A 17597-nucleotide genomic window follows, 5' to 3' on the forward strand; every position below is an offset into this window, starting at 1 on the left:
TTGATTAATTCTGAGATTAAAACTTTACATATTTTATTCTTTTTTGAATTAAATGTCTCTTTATTTTCCCCTTAGAATATTTTTCTTATTTTTAAGAGACTGTTATATAGTACAGTTCATATAGATTGAGAATATTTCCCCCAGGATGTCAATGTTATTAGTTTGTGGTGGTGGTTTTCCTGTTTTTCACAGAAATTTATAGGATCATTCATGATATTACTTTCCTTTATTTCTGCCTTTGATGTCATGCTATTCTACCTGAATATTTTATGAAGATTCACTTACATTTTCTTCCCTTGTGTTTTATTAGGTTGGAGCAAAAGTAATTGCAGTTTTGCCATTATTTTTAATGGCAAAAATTCCATAAAAATCCAAAAATCCCCTTCATAAACTTTCCCTCTCAATTTCCAAGTCTCAACCCCAAAATGGATGAGGGTGTTTAAAAGCTGCACAAATAGATTTTAAAATCTGCATTGAAATTTCTGTACAGAGGTCTCATGGGAATGTAGTGTCTCGAGCCTCAGGTGAACCAATGGGTTGAGTCTCATCTTAGTGTGTGGTTATAGCATTTTACAACCAATGAATATCTTGGACCTGGCAAAGCATGTGGCCAAATTTGGAAGCTTTCTAGACCCAGCCAACCTGCCAAGTGGTTTCTCCTGGGAAGAGAAACTGAGCATCTGACCATGGCCCACGAAAGCAGAGCTGGGAGCCCAAAGGTGGGACACCATCCAGTCCCTGCTGGGACTAAGGAGGCTGCAGCCATTGATGGGCGGATACTTTTCAAATGTGCTGAACAGGTTTTCACATGTGGCCCTGTGTCAGCAATAAAAGCCGCGGTGTTCTTGCCTCCAGCTTTCCTTCCACCTGGCATTGGGAGGCAGGACAGACCCTTCTAGTCCATGTGAATCCTTAACACCAGGACTCACGGACTAATGGACAAGATTGACCATGAGCTGATAATTGTTGAAGGCTGATGTTAGCGATGGGATGCATTATACCCTTCAGGAGCAGGCTGTTGTGGCTGTTAGTCCAACCCTTTGCCAGGTATAGGGTGAGGATATCTGCTCCCACTGTGAGGTTAGTTTGAGGATTTTCACAGACTCTTTGGAGAACTTGAGGCATGTTCCCCACAGTGTGGGGTTGAACTGGCCTCTGACTTCCACCTGAGAAGTAGAAAGGCAGAGAGATGCTGACCAGCTGCTGTTGGTGAGCTGACAGAGAACAGGCACATAGGAACTGCGGTGTGCACGGAGAGTTTCATGGGTAGAAAAGGCAGAGAGACGGCCAGGTGCAGTGGTTCATGCTTGTAATCCCAGCACTTTGGGAGGCCGAGGCAGGCGGATCACGAGGTCAGGAGTTCGAGACCAGCCTGGCCAACACAGTGAAAACCCGTCTCTACTAAAAATACAAAAATTAGCTGGGCATGGTGGCATGCGCCTGTAATCCCAGCTACTCAGGAGGCTGAGGCAGGAGAATCGCTTGAACCCAGGAGGCGGAGGTTGCAGTGAGCCAAGATTGGGCCACTGCACTCCAGCAGCCTGGGCAACAAAGCTAGACTCTGTCTAAAAAAAAAAGAAAATAAAAGGCAGAGAGACTCTGACCAGCTGCTGTCAGTGAGCTGATAGGCGGGCACATAGGAACTGGGGTGTACACAGAGTTTCTTGGGGTAAAGAAGTCATGAGCATTTCCATTTTGTCCACATGGGTGATACCACAGTGGGGAAATGTTAGGTCTTGCAAAATAGAATCCTTAGAGGGAAAAAAACCTTCATCAGAGAAGTTTGAGGTATTGCTGGATTCCTAGGGAGTGGCAAAGGGGTAAGAAGCCAGCTGGCATTTGTCCATATTATGGGAAGGACAGGCAAGAAATCCTCAGGGACAGGGGGAAGATTTCTCCAAAGAATCTAGAAATCCTTCTGCAAAAATAGTCAGTGTAAATATCTGCTGGTCAAATTGGAACACCTCAACTCAAATTTTCACTCTTCCTGCAGCTCTAAAGTAGATCCTAAGGGGTGTCTGTGTGTATGTGTGTGTGTGCGTGTGTTTGGGGTAGGGTGTTAAGTGGGAACAGATGAGAGGGAAGTAGAGCAGAAGAGGAGCAGTACCATCTCCAGCTCAAGTGCAGTCTGCTTCCTGCACAGGCCTGGGCTGGGAGGAGGATGGGCTGGTTATCTGAATGAAGATGTAAACTTCGACTTCTAGATGGAACTGACATTCTAATGACTAGTAGGAGACTGTGTGTTACTTAAGAATGGCCAGAAAAGCCAAGAAACTGCCCAGCTTTTTACTAGGGCAGAGGAAAACCCAGTGCATGGAATTCATTGCAAGGAATATCAGAAGACCAAACAATGTGTTCCTTACACCTAGTGAGTCCTCTGGTTCGATGTGCTGGTTACATTTAGAATTCCAGGAGAGAAATAGTAGTAAGCTAATGTTGCATTTACCACCTTTCAAGCTCTGCTCTTAAGACTTTCACATTTAACCTTCACAGGTTAAATATTATCTCGTTTATCCTTCACAGCTCCCTGGGAGAAGACGCTCTTAACTCAGAGATGAGGAGACAGAATCACAGATGTAAGTAATTTGCCAAAGTTCATCAAGCAGTAATGGATGCATCTGGGGTAAATTAGAATTCTTAGCCCAGTAGAGTGGGGGAGTTGAGGGTATAGGTGGACAAGACTGACCACGAGTTGATCATTGTTGGAGGCTGGTCTTAGCAGATGGGGTACATTATACCATTCTCTCTATTCTTTTTTTATGTTTGGAAATTTCCATAATAAAAAGTTAAAGAGTGTGTTGAACAAGCAGTTTGGTGAGGATGCTGAACAATCAGAGGGTGTAGATTATAAATGACTGGGAGGCCCACACCTGTGCATTCTGGCTGAGGCCCAGCTCTGGTGCGGCAGGGATTCAAACCCACCAGTCTGCCTATAGCCCACATTTCCACTGTCTCCCCAGACTGCCTGCTTTGTTGAAATGGCCAAAGGAGAAGTGAATCTGCTGACCAGACCCTTTTGTCCCCTCTGTCTATCACCTGACCCCTGAGTCTCTCCCTGTATCCCCATCTCCTCCTCTTAGGCTGATTGGAATATTGGGGCAACAAGGGGGATCCTCCCAAGGACTTGACAGGAAAATCAGATTTGCCCCATGAAGAGTTAAATTAACTGCAGATCTGAATGAAGATTTACAGAACCTCACTGCAGAGGCAGAATGAGTTTTCAGCTATTAATGGAGGAACCAGATGCTCATTTGTGTAATGAACAGGTTTCAAGGTCACATTTCTCTCTTTTCTATGAATGCATATTCCTTGTAAAAGTCATTAAAATAATCTGTTGGGGAAAGGGGTTTGATCACAAACACTGAGCATCTTTTACATCTGTGGTCTTCAACCACTAACGTGCCATTAAAGTGGCTCTAATAGTAGTTTAGGCACCAAACTGTGAGCATTTTGTTTTTATTTGCAAGAATTAGAATGGATTTGAGATTGTCCTTATATTATTGTCACAGTCACTCTTCTGTGTTCTGCTGCATGTTCATAAGTGTGAGAGGAAATGGTAGAATCAAGAGTTGTCCTTGGACATCCGGGGAAGGTTTTGCACATTTGAGCACCAGTCATCATTTGTCTTGCAGTGCAAAGAAAAAGGTTAAGATCCACTGTTGTAGATGCGCAATAAATGATTACTGAGTTGAATTGAACACTGAATCTTGCAGTTTCTATTCAGAACGGAAGAGTAGAGATAGAAAAATGGATTCCTTTCATTCCTTTGAACAAAAACCTCACCCAGAGGGGATGGTACGTGTGAACTGAGGGACAGATTATTCTCTTTATCACCTTTTTCAGGAAAATAACCACAAAGAATTCTTAGTGGCACATCAAACGCTGGTTGTGTTAAAAGGTATTGATGATGATAAATTGGCCTTGAATAAAAGGTTTATGGTTAGGAGTAATTTTATTGATTTGGGGCCTGGCTGGTCTCTTGGAACTACAATATTATTTTCAGTAAATCAATTGTGTCTGGTTTGGGAAGGCTTTGTACTACATTTGTCTTAAATTATATTTAAATAATTGATCACAATTTGTATTTGTTCATGACCTTTAACTGAACTGTCACTGACCTGTGTTGGGCCTTGGAGATCAATTCTGTGGGTGGCTCATTAGTTCTTGTGACTTTTCTAAGATGCTTGATGTTTTTCTACATTTAAATTCTCTATTAGGCATTGAATTCAGAAATCAAGAATTCTTTTTTGCAAAAAGAAAATAGGATTTTGATGAGGAGACATGTTATCTGACTGCCTTCACAGTTATAGAGAGGCCATGGATATGGACATCATTTTCTTCTTTTGGAGTCAGATATTGAAACTCAAGGGCAAGGAAGGCAAAGTAACACCATGAATCCCAAATGAAGACCACCTCCTTTCCCCTCAGATCTGGGCCTCTGCTGTGACTCAGGATGTCTGTTCTTATTTCGTTTTCACCCATCACCAAGAATGAAGGCCTCAGTGCCATCTTTTTCTTCTTATTCTCTCCCCTGTCTCCACCATATCCATTTGTTGCAAAACTTCTCTTGGCTCTTCTATGCTGTCTTTCGTCTCTTTCCCCCTTTTGCCCACCCCATTGCTGCTCCTCTGATGCAGACCCTTTAAGGAAGGGGAGTGGGGGACATAAAGGGTGGCTGCATATGCACTGGCATCCCGGGAGAACCCCCAAATGGGGGATCAGCGTACTCTCTCTTAGATTTTTAGGAACTGGACATCAAATCTGGAAGCCTGAGTGTGTCCTAACTCAGGGAGTCGACTGTCTAGTCCAGGGTTTCCCAACTGGGTCTGAAGAGCCCCAGTGTTCCATGGGTGTGAGTGGCCTTCTGGTGGGCAGATCCAGGCCAGCAGCCCCCATTTCAACCAGACCTTCCAGGCTCATCTCTTTGAAATGATTTGCCGTCACTCCTTATGTGTAGGGAAGTGACACAATTCATCATAGGGGCAAATGACATTTTTGCTTTGGAAAACCCTTCAAGGTGGGTCAGGCTATAGGAGATAAAAATGAATTATTTTGCGTTATATGGTGAAGTAACAGAATTTTGCATTTTCCGCAGGCAGCCCAGTGGACTGAGCTTGCATCTCAATGATGAGGGTGTATTAAGTTTCTAGGGCTGCCACTAACAAGTACAAAAACTGGGTGACTTAACAGAAATGCATTGCCTCACAGTTATGGAGGCTAGCAGTCCAAAATCAAGGTGTTGACAGGACCATACTCCCTCTGACACCTCTAGGGGAGAATCCTTTCTTACCTCTCCTAGCCCCTGATGATTGGCCAACAATCTTTGGCGTTCCTTGGTTTGTAAACACCATCACTCAATCCTCTGTGTTCACATGGCCTTCTTACCATGTCTCTTCATGTCATCCTCCCTCTGAACAGGTCTGTGTCTGTATTCCAATTTCCTCTTTTGACAAAGACACCCGTCTTACTGGATTAGAGCCCACTCTAATGGCCTTAACCTCCACAGAGACCCTATTTCCTAATGAAGTCATATTCTGAGGTGCTGCAGATTAGGATTCAACATATCTTTTGGGGGCACACAGTTTAATCTGTCACAAGAGGAGATGAAGGAAATGCTCAAGAGGCAAGAGATTAAGAGGTTGGGATCTCATGAGAGCAAGCCCTTTGGTGAAGAATGGCCAGAAAATTGTTACAAATGGGGAAGTCTGCTATTAAATTTGAAGGAAATCCTGGTTGGGCGTGGTGGCTCAAGCCTGTAATCCTAGCAATTTGGGAGGCCGAGGCAGGTGAATCACTTGAGATCAGGAGTTCAAGGCCAGTCTGGCCAACATGATGAAACCCCATCTCCACTAAAAATACAAAAATTTGCTGGGCATGATGGTGCATGCTTGTGACCTCAGCTACTTCAGAGGCTGAGGCAGGAGAATCACTTGAACCTGGGATGGGGAGGTTGCAGTGAGCTGAGATAGTGCCACTGCACTCTAGCCTGGGTGACACTGACTCTGTCTCAAAAAAAAAAAAACCAGAAAAGTAAGAAGAAGAAATTGAAGGAGTTCCTAGTTTTAATCTACAATCACTTTCTTTTTCCCCAAGCCTTTAATAAAAGACTTGTGTGTAACAGTCTTGTTGTATTAGTCCATTTTCACACTGCTATTAATATAAAGAACTACCCAAGACTAGGTAATTTATAAATGAAAGAGGTTTAATTGACTCACAGTTTCACATGGCTGGGAAGGCCTCAGGAACCTTACAATCATGGCGGGAGGTGAAGAAGCAGCAAGTACCTTCTTCACAAAGCGGCAGGAAAGAGAGAAGTGCAAAGGAGGAACTTCCGAACACTTATAAAACCATTGGATCTCATGAGAACAATATGGGGGAAACAGCCCCTATGATCAAATCATCTCCCTCCCTCAACACGTGGGGATTACAATTTGAGATGAGATTTGGGTGGGGACACAGAGCCAAACCATATCACTTGTGCTGGTGGAGCCTGTAGAAATAAAGGAGTGATTGCGTTTGTGTTCAGATGAAATGAGAGTGGCTGTTATCCTGGATAACTATCAGTTGGCTAATTGGCTGGATCCCTCACTGGATTGTAAGGAACACTGTCATGAAACCAGGGGCCTTGTCATGATCATCATGTAGAATGGTGCTAGGAAACTAGTACAAACTCAGTAAACATTTGTTGAATAAATACAAGAATGAACAGCACACAGCAGCTGCAGGAGAACAGGGAATGCTTTGGATTTGAGAGCTGGGCTGATAACAGACATTTATAGAGAGTAGCAATAGGACACTTTTTGCTGTTTATCCACCAACCGTCAAATCCCAAGTAGAGTACTGGACTTCCCACAGTTAATGGGGAAGGAGCTCAAGCAGTTCCATTTGGACATGAACAGAAAAGGCCCCCAAAAGACCACATAACTCAGAGACAATCAGTTTCCATCATTTTTTATAGTTATCTTTCATATTAGACTTTTTCAGGTAAAATTTACATCTAGTGAGTGAAAGGCACAGATCCTAAGTGTACTTGATGCGTTTTGACAGTATTCTTTCATGTTACCAACATATAAATGAAATAGAGAACATTTCCACCACCCAAGTAAGTTCCTTTGTGTCCCTCTTCCAGTCAATGCCCAACAACTTTCTCACAGACAACACATTTTCTTATGTCATTCACCATAGATTCATTTAACCTGTCACAAATGTCATATAAATAAAATCAGTAGCGCACACTTTTTGTTTGGCTTCTTTTGTGCAACGAATGTTTCTGAGATGCTTTCATGTTGATATATGAATTCGTGTTTTATCCATCTTTATTGCTGAGAAGTGCAGTTGTTGATGGATATTTGGGTATTTGTTTTTGTCCATTATGAATAACTTCTGTAAACATTCTTGTACAAGTCTTTTGTTTAAATGTTTTCACTACTCTTGAGTAAACACAGATAAATGGATTTGTATTATACATATTTAAATTCATAAGAATCTACCAAATGGTTTTGCAAAGTGGTTATAGCATTTTACGCTTCCATTGGTCATAGATGACAGTTCTAGTTGCTCCGCACCTTTGTCAACATTTGGGTCTGTCAGTCTTTATAATTTTAAGTTTTTTATACACCTTGACTTTACTGACAAGCCTTCAAATTTTAGAGATTCTAGTGTGTATGAAGTCATATCTCATTGTGGTTTGAATTTGTATTTTCCTAATGTCTAATGATGTTTAGCATATTTTTATGAGCTCATTGGCTATTCCTATATCTTCTGTTGAGAAGCTTCAATTAAAGCCATTTGCCCATGTTTGATAGAATTGTTTTTTCTGTTAATTTTTAGCAATTCTTACATGTGCTTATATCTTTTGGTAGATATATATATATAGCAAATATTTTTCCCAGTTGGTGACTTTCCTTTTTCTATTCTCAATGGTGTTGATTGACAGGAGCTTTACATTTTGCTGCAGTTCATCTTACCTCAAAGTGTTTTTTCCCATCCCCTCTCTTTCTGCAGATTCTGGATCTTTCGGAATGCCTCTCCCAGGACTTAGCAAAACAAAACAAATATACATGTGCCCTTCTCCCAAGGAAAACAGCCTTTTACTTCAGTGTGCAGAGTAGCTCTAGCTCTGTGTTAGTTCATTCCACAAAAACTAATTGAGCACCTATTATATGATGTGCTGGGCCTCATTGTGGGTGCTGCCGAAGTAGCTGTTAAGAAGACAAGCAAGGTCTCTGTTCTCAGTTCATTCAAGGCGTTGAAACACATGATAAACAAGTAAGAGATATAGCTGGTTGCAATACATAGAGAATTATTTTAAGACAGGGTGACAGAGTAATTTAAGGGCTACTCTGAATTAGATTGGCAGGAAAGGCCTTTTGGAGGAGTGATATATGAGCCAAGAACTGAGTAACAAATAGAAGCCAGCTATGCAAAGATCACCACCTTTGCTGGTGCAAAGGCCCTGGGCTGGGAGCAGCCTGGCATGTGAAGGATGAGTATAGGAAACTGGAATCAGGGCCTAGACCACACAAGGCCTCCCAAGCTGTGGTGGTGAGTGATTGGATTTTATTTCCATCTCAACTGAAAGCCACTGAGTAGTTTTCAGTAGGGGAGGGTAACCTGTTCTGATTTTCATTTTGAAGGGACCACACTAACTGATATCTGGCAGTGAATTGAGTGGGGCTACGGTGGGAAAGCAAGTCCTTCAGAGGAAAGATGTTGGCAGCTTCACCTAGGGTGATCATGGATGGGGTAGGTAGAAGTAGATGGATTTGGTGCACATTTTAGATGGTAGATGGTATGGGACTTACTAACAGTTTGGACGTGGGATGAAATGAGTGGGAATAAGTGTCTAAATTTTTCTTAGTGCTTAGATTAAGGGAGCCACTTCCCTCTCCCACCAGCAGTCAGAAATGAAAGATATAATGGGAGATTTACATCCCCATTTCCAACCAAAACTTAAAAATGACTGCTATACACTAAAAAGTGATAGCCACAATTTTCTTCCAAGTGAGCAGCCCGGTCTGCTGGAAGGTCTTCCTGTTGCTCTTACACACCCTGATCTGCATTCTCACATGAAATACAAGAGCTCGTCACTGAAGGGACGAGCTGAAGTCATGCAGAGTCTCAGTGGCTACACTGAGCTTGGCACTGAGTTGGGGAGACTCACCAAATGCATGTACAAACCACAGTGGTCAGTCAATCTTTCCTCCCCAACTTTCTAGATTTTCAGCAACACAGAAGCAATAGATAGAGTTGACTTTAGTTGCTTTTTGAAAGGATGACATTTTGGCATTTGGAATCAATTATTCCAATATTAAACTCCTGGTACCTCCATATAGTTAGATAATTTTGATAGGGATTGAGTTGTCCTACTTGGTGCAGAAGATTGAAAAAGTATTCCCTGCACAAATTAATGTATTAATGAATCTTTAAGAGAAAGGATCGCCCTTCCTATGGTTAAAAAAGCAAGCAATTACAAACAAATAGCTTTTGAAGTCCTTTATAATTGCTAACAGATATCTAATTTATTCATGACATTAGAATGAATTTCATAAGAAGCTATGTGGAACATTTCCTTCAGCTTGGTTTGGTTATGTGTACTTGTACGGAGGGTCAAGGACATTTTTACAGTAAAAAGGACTTGAGAAATGGGGGGACTCCCTGTCATCATGTGCTCAGGACAGCTCCCGTTTGCCACTGTTTTCCAGGCATCCTTTCCTCATCCCATCCTCATTCTATCTCATAAGTGTAATCATTTTACAGTTACAAAATGTGAGGTGACGAATAACTCTGTTAGTGAGGAAAGTATCAGACAAACCCCAACTGAGGGACATCCTATAACAGGCCTGACCAGTCGTCCTCAAAACTTTCAAGGTCACCAAAGACAAGAAAACTCTGAGAAACTGTCGCAGACAGGAGGAGCCTGAAAAGACCATGATAACTAAAAGTAATGTGGTATCTGGGATGGGATCCTGAGACAGAAAAAGATCATTATGAAAAAATTAGGAAATCTGAATTAAGTGGATTTGAGTTAATAATCATGCACCAATATTCATTCATTAATGAGAGAGTATACTGATGTAAAATGTCAGTAATAGGGGAAACCAGATGTGCAATACTAACTGTAGTATTTTCTCAATTTTTCTATAAACCTAAAACTCTTGTAAAAAGAACTTGAGAAAAAAAGTGAGGTACAGAAGTGTGAAGTCTCAACAATCCAGAGATAATCCAAAGTTTATAAACTGGGTCTCCAATTTGTTTCCAGGTAATTTTCTATCATACTGCATAATCTGTCATGACATATGGTCCCATATATTGAAATATAATAAAACTATACTCTTTCAGAAGTATTCTATAATTTAGAGCTTTCAAGAGCTTGGTGGTATTTCACTTTTTTAATAATAAAACCATTCAAGTTTAACAATTTTGGTTCATACGATTTCACTTCATTAAATTATCATACGATTATTTATAAAAGCAACATTTTCAAGTAGCCTATTTTAAGATTCTTGCTTCTCCCTCAACCCCAAATTCAGGATATGGACACTTCCACTTTTAAGAGTTCTATATGAAAATAAACACAAGCCATAGAAAGTGTGTGTCCAAAGAGCATCTGTGTGCTTCTGACATAAACCCATATTTGAGATTATTTTATTTCACTTTGACAATCAGGCAAGCTGAATTTAATTGATTAGGTCTTAAATAATTCCTAGTTCAAGGTGAGAAGAAATAAGCATCCTTATTTCAGATTGGAAGTCCCTGGTCAGGGATGGAGTTTCATCTTCCATCTGCAGGATACTTTCATAACTTTCAATCTAAAAATTCATACCATCAAAGATACAGACAACATATGGATGTCAGCCCTTCCCTCAGGAGGTGCTCAGTAAATACCTGCTGAATCGAAATAAATAATGTGCAGGGAATTTTTTTTTTATCATTTTTGTTTGTTGTTGTTGTTTGAGACGGAGTCTCGCTCTGTTGCCCAAGCCGAAGTGCAGTGGGGCAATCTTGGCTCACTGCAACCTCCACCTCCCAGGTTCAACCAATTATCCTGCCTCAGCCTCCCAAGTAGCTGGGATTACAGGCACCTGCCACTACGCCTGGCTAATTTTTGTATTTTTAGTAGAGACGGGGTTTCACCACGTTGGCCAGGCTGGTCTCGAATTCCTGGCCTCAGGTGATCCTCCTGCCTCAGCCTCCCAAAGTGCTGGGATTACAGGCATGAGCCACCACGTCAGGCATGCAGGGGATGTTTGTAATGTATAGAAAGGAGGCAAATGGGGTATCTGAAGTTCTAACTTCTACAGAAATTGAGATTCAAATATACAGGTTCAACCTCAGACCCAGCACCACCCTGACGATCATAGCAAATATCTCAACACTCCTCTTCAGAATTCTCAGGTCCTTTTTATACATATTCTGCCTGGGGAACTGAATATGAGACTCAGATTGACATCATGACATTCTGATCTTGGCCCTGTGATGATTTCTCACTGTACTGCATGGCTGCAGTGCTGCCTCAAGGGTGCTAGGCTAGTTGAGATGGGGCAGAGCACCTGCCATGGGGTCCTGGTCTCAGATTGAGCTTTAATCTGCTGCTAGTCTGTGGACTCACAGGGGCCATTAAGAAATACTAGGGTCTGGCTGGGTGCAGTGGTTCACAGCTGTAATCCCAGCACTTTGGAAGGGCAAGGTGGGCAGATCACTTGAGGTCAGGATTTTGAGAGCAGCCTGCCTAACATGGAGAAACCCTGTTTCTACTAAAAATACAAAAAAAAAAAAAATTAGCTGGGCATGGTGGCATGCGCCTGTAATCCCAGCTACTCTGGAGGCTGAGGCATGAGAATCGCTTGAACTTGGGAGGCAGAGGTTGCAGTGAGCCAAGATTGCACCACTGCACGCCAGCCTGGGTGGCAGAGTGAAGCTGTCTCAAAAAAAAAAAGAAAAAGAGAAAAAAGAGGCTGGGTGCAGTGGCTCACACCTGTAATCCCAACACTTTGGGAGGCCAAGGCAGGTGGATCACCTGAGGTTGGGAGTTCGAGACCAGCCTGACCAGCATGGAGAAACCCTGTCTCTACTGAAAATACAAAATTAGCCAGACATGGTGTCGCATGCCTGTATTCCCAGCTACTTGGGAGGCTGAGGCAGGAGAATTGCTTGAACCCGGGAGGCGGAGGTTGCGGTGAGCTGAGATTGCGCCATTGCACTCCAGCCTGGGCAACAAGAGTGAAACTCCATCTCAAAAAAAAAAAAAAAAAAAAAAAAAAAGAAAAAGAAATACTAGAGACTCTTTGAGGAAAGAGTGTCTTAATCCCTGACATAAGCCAGAACTCAACCCTGTGGGAAAGGACACTGAGTCAGGTGTCAGAGATGTGTGTTCTAACTTCTCCAGGTTGTCTTACTGGTCAGCAAGGCCATTTTGAAGGTTAAATGAGAAATACATATAAAAGTTCTGATATGGTTAGGCTTTGTATCCCCACCCAAATGTCATCTTGAATTGTAATCCTCATAAGCTCCACATGTCAAGGGAGAGACCCGGGACCCGGTGGAGGTAACTAAATCGTGGGGGTGTTTTCTCCCATGCTGTTCTTGTGATAGTGAGTGAGTTCTCACGAGAGCTGATGGTTTTATAAGGGACTCTTCCCCTTTGCTCAGCACTTCTCCTTCCTGCTGTCTCGTGAAGAAGGAGTCCTTTGCCTTCTGCCATGATTGTAAGTTTCCTGAGGCCTCCCCAGCCATGCTAAACTGTGAGTCAATTAAACCTCTTTCCTTTATAAATTACCCAGTCTCGGGCAGTTCTTTATAGTAGTGTGAAAATGGACTAAAAACAATACCTTAAAATCTGAGGATTCCAAAGCCCTTTAAATGAAACTTCTGGAAATAGGTTGCCTTCTAGCAAGCATCATGCTTTATGCTTTGGAGCTAAGCATGTGCCAGAAATCGCTTCTGTGGATGAGGGTCCTGTCCTTGCAAGCACAGGCCCATGTGCCTTGGTTAGGCTTGAAGACTCAGAGGCCATGGTTAGCTGTCTTCTGGAAATCCATCCCTTGATGCTCAGGTTCTGCGCATGGCCGGTGGCAGCATCCCATTAGCCCTGAGGGCAGTGGATCTGTGGCTGTACATTGCTGGTTGTCTCCAACCAGGGCCTTCTCCTGAAGCCTTCTGAAGTACCTGCTGATTGTTAATCACTCATCGTCCACTCCATTCTGATCACATATTGAGCATGTATTGTGGATAGTCTCTCTATACATGTGGCTCTCTTCTGTAGAGGCATAAAGGTAGGTTTGGATGCTCCCTGAGGGGAGGGGCTGCCTCTCCTCTGACTTTGCATCTCCAGTGTGTTCCTTGGGGTTGGCATAGCCCACTAGAAGCTCTATTCTTGTTCAATTACAGGTTCAGGTTAGGCAATCCTTCAAGGGCCCAGGATGAAGAAGTTTCTATCATCCTCAACACATGGTTTCCAAAGCTGCCATGGCTAGTTCCATTCTGGCCAATTGAAATGGAGAAGGAGCATGCAGGAGTACACTGAGGAAGATGTTAGGAAGACACACCCTTGTCTTCACATTCCGTTGGCTGGAACCAAGGCACCTGGCCATGGACCCTGCAAGGGAGGCTGGGAAAGGAGGTCTGTCGGTGTCCTCAGGGAGAAGAGAAATGAGCTTGGGCTAACGGCCACTTGCCAGATAACAGCTATTTGTCCAGCAGAAAAAGAGAAGTGAGTGCTCAACAAATATTGATAGGAGTGAGTGCTCAATATCTTTGCTGGACAAATGGGTCTGTTTAAAAATTTAAGAATTGTATATAACAATGGGCAGCACCCACACAATTATGGCCTTCAGAGAATCTCTCAAAAAGTACTGTTTTTTTTTTTTTTTTTGTCCACAGTTTCTATGGATTTCGTTAGGCACAAAACGACTTTATTTAAACCCTGATTGTGTTGTCACTGTGTCCTGGGCAATGAGATCTCACTGAATGACCTCAGGTTCCTGCCTTCAAGGCTCTACAGCTATGGACCTCAGAGGATCAGTTGTCTCAATATTAAAGCAGCTGCATTTGCACGGGAGGGTCAGATACTATAATCTTCATACCCAGAGTTACATTCTCCTCAATGGATTGATCTAAAATCCTTTCAACACAGAACCATATGTTGAAACTCTTGATGGAATATTAATCAAACATTTTTTCCCGAGCTCTGAAGCCCTGATTGAAAGTGCATCTGTGTAAGTAGGCTTTTCAGGAAAATTACATACCTTACATTGAAGCAAGCAATCAAGTCTTCCCCACCCCTTCACAATGGAAAAGCAGTGGATATGTAAGAAGACAGCTTAGCCAAATGAAAAAGAGAATAATTTTATTCTAATGAGAATGTGGAGCTGGATCAATTATAGATAAGCGTGCAAACTTACTGAAGTTTTCTTTTTTTCTGTTTTGATGAATAGTTACATGAAAATATCCTAAGGCCTTCTTGCTGCCTGTGGAGGGTCAGAAATGGCTCTTGGTATATTTGAATGTAATCATGAGTGTGTCTTACAATATCAGTTTCCACTTTAAAAAGGGAGATCTATTCTCAGGATCAGCGAAGACATGAAATCTGAGAGAGATGAGGAGAAGCAATGTTTGGAGGTGGAGCGGGCTGACATCAGGGCCCATGGAGGATGGCATCACCCAGCACACCGCCTCTGCAAGGCACTTCTTCAGGTTAGCAACAGGAAGCTTAATTTAGCCAAGAACCTGAAGGATCATGGAAAAGAATTCTGGAGCCTCTGCTACTCTTATGCTCTTATGCAGCTTTGTTAAGGGTAATGCTGATTTGCATTTCCACCTCTCTTCAGCATGCATCTCAGAACACACAGCTGCACATCTTGTCAGTCAGCTGTAGGAACTGACGTACTACTTTCTTCTATTAATGTTGCCTAATGTAAGACATCACAGACTGGGCATATACCTAAAGTCCTTGGATCTACTGCTCACTGGAATTGAGTTTTCTTTTTCTTTTTAATCCAAAAAACCAGTTCAATTTTGTTCGAGGATTATAAAGTATCATTTCAGCCAGGCACAGTGGCTCATGCCTGTAATCCCAGCACTTTGGGAGGCCGAGGTGGGCAGATCACCTGAGGTCAGGAGTTCAAGACCAGCCTGGCCAACATGGCAAAACCCCGTCTCTACTAAAAAATATAAAAATTAGCCGGGCGTGGTGGTGGGCACCTGTAGTCCCAGCTACTTAGGAAGCTGAGGCAGGGAGAATTGCTTAGACCCATATCATCCCCACTTTTCATAACGAGGTCCCTTCCTTGTCTGGAGGTCAGGGACAGGGAGGGAACAGGTATTTTGTGGATGGACTGCATAATATTCTAGCATCTGAGATATGTGCAGGTCAGAGTTGAGCATGAAGCCAAATACAATAAACTAGGAAGAGACCAGGCAGTGCACTGATCAAACTCAAGTGGTCAGAACCATATAGCAGAAGTTTGGGTGCAGAGTTACAATACAAATTACAAACTAAAGAGATGAACAAGGAACCACTGACAGGGTAAGAATGAACTGAGAGTTGCAATTACCTCAGGCAGGATTATTTTCCCTGGCAGCTTTGATTTGCTGAGGATCTTATCATAGGTAGGAGATGCTCAATTTATTTATTTTTTAATTTTTTTTGAGTTGGGAGTCTTGCCCTGTCACCCAAGCTGGAGTGCAATGGCGCGATCTTGGCTCACTGCAACTTCTGCCTCCCAGGTTCAAGCAATTCTCCTGCCTCAGCCTCCAGAGTAGCTGGGATTACAGGTGTGCGCCACCATGCCCAGCTACTTTTTTGTATCTTTAGTAGAGACAGGGTTTCACCATGTTGGCCAGGCTGATCTCGAACTCCTGACCTCGTGGTCCGCCTGCCTTGGCCTTCCAAAGTGCTGGGATTACAGGGGTGAGCCACTGCACCCGGCCAGAGATGCTCAATTTAAATGCTCAATTTAAATGGTTCGGGATGGGGCAAACAACACCTGCTTACCTTCTTCTCCCAGTAAATCCAGTGGGTGAAGTGAGAGTTACAGCCTAGGTCCAAGCTTAGGTCTTACAAGGTCTCATGATTTTACTTGCCCCTTGTTCCATGAAGGGAACATACCTTAACTGGCTTCTTGGTCAAGGAGGATGAGAAACATATGGAGCAGGCCCAGACCCAACTTGTAGCTTACAGCCACCATAGACAATGACTAGGGTCTGCTGAGCTATGCTTCCCACCCAACCATGGGAAGCAGAACTCAGCTGACCCCAGCCATTGTCTTTGTTGCCCAGTGGTTTCTTAAACATTTGCAAGATCCAGGACCAGAGCATACATGCATGCTCTCATACCTTTGAGATGCATCCTCCACCTTGTACGTGCAGGCATTCAGTACCCAGACTTCTGCTATGTAGTTCTGGCCACTTGAGTTTGATCACTGCACCTCCTGATTTCTTCCCAGTTTATTCCACTTGGCCCATCCCATCAAGGAACACACTTATTTGGCTAGAACACTTATTTATTTCCATGGGACTGTGTGCTCTTTAAAGGCAGAAGCTATTTAGAGAGCCTGACACATAGGAAGCCCTGAATAAAAGGTTGTTGAGTGACTGAATGATCTGGAGATTTTTTTCTAATTTAAAGAATTTTTTCTTAGCTTGCTGGGAAAAAAAACGCTGTACAACATTTCAAATTTCACATTCTCTTAAAAAAGATAATAACAGCATTTTGTGTGTTTTTCCAATACCTTAAGTGTTTAAATATTGATATTAGGTGTTATTATGTTATTTACCAGGGTTTATTTATCCCTATGTATTCTTTCCATTGAAGTACCTGAGTCAGATAGTGAAGTTTTGCACATCAGGAACTCATCACCCCTATTTTTGAACTTTTAGAAACAAATGTAAATCAATGTTAGCTATGTTTAGGCAAATCGCGCTGCCCATTTCCTACTACTTCATTTCTTAAAGAGTTATAGTTTTACTTATAGAATTGTGACTAAGGGAATGTCTCCCTTTCTTCATCATTTTCAGAAGAAACCAGGTAAATATGATCATGACTTAACTGTCATTGCCATTCAAAGATGATATCAAGGTCAGGAAATCAACGTGGACTATTACTTCTACCCCCTCCCTTTTTTTTTTTTTTTTTTTTTTTTTGAGACAGGGTCTTGCTCTGGCACCCAGGCTGGAGTGCAGTGGCATGATCTCGGCTTACTGCAGCCTCGACCTCCCAGGCTCAAGTGATCCTCCCACCTCAGCCTTCCAAGTAGCTGGGACCCCAGGCATGCGCCACTACATCAGGCTAATTTTCGTATTTTTTGTAGAGACGGCATCTCATTGTGTTGTCAGGGCTGGTCTTGAACTCCCAGGCTCAAGGGATCCTCCCACCTCGGCCTCCCAGGGTGCTGGAATTACAGGCATGAGCCACCGCACCCTGCTGATTCTTACTTTTATATATAAAATTGTACCGTTGTTTTATTCTACATCTCTTTGATGAGTATATAAAGAATGTAAAACATAAAATTTATATTATTAATTTGAAACACTATTCCTAAAGAGTAGAATCATTAACAACATGTGTGTGAACACTTGGCCTGTCTAAAGAGGTAAGA

This window comes from Pongo abelii, chromosome 11 (assembly GCF_028885655.2).
Source record: "Pongo abelii isolate AG06213 chromosome 11, NHGRI_mPonAbe1-v2.0_pri, whole genome shotgun sequence".
NCBI lineage: Eukaryota > Metazoa > Chordata > Mammalia > Primates > Hominidae > Pongo > Pongo abelii.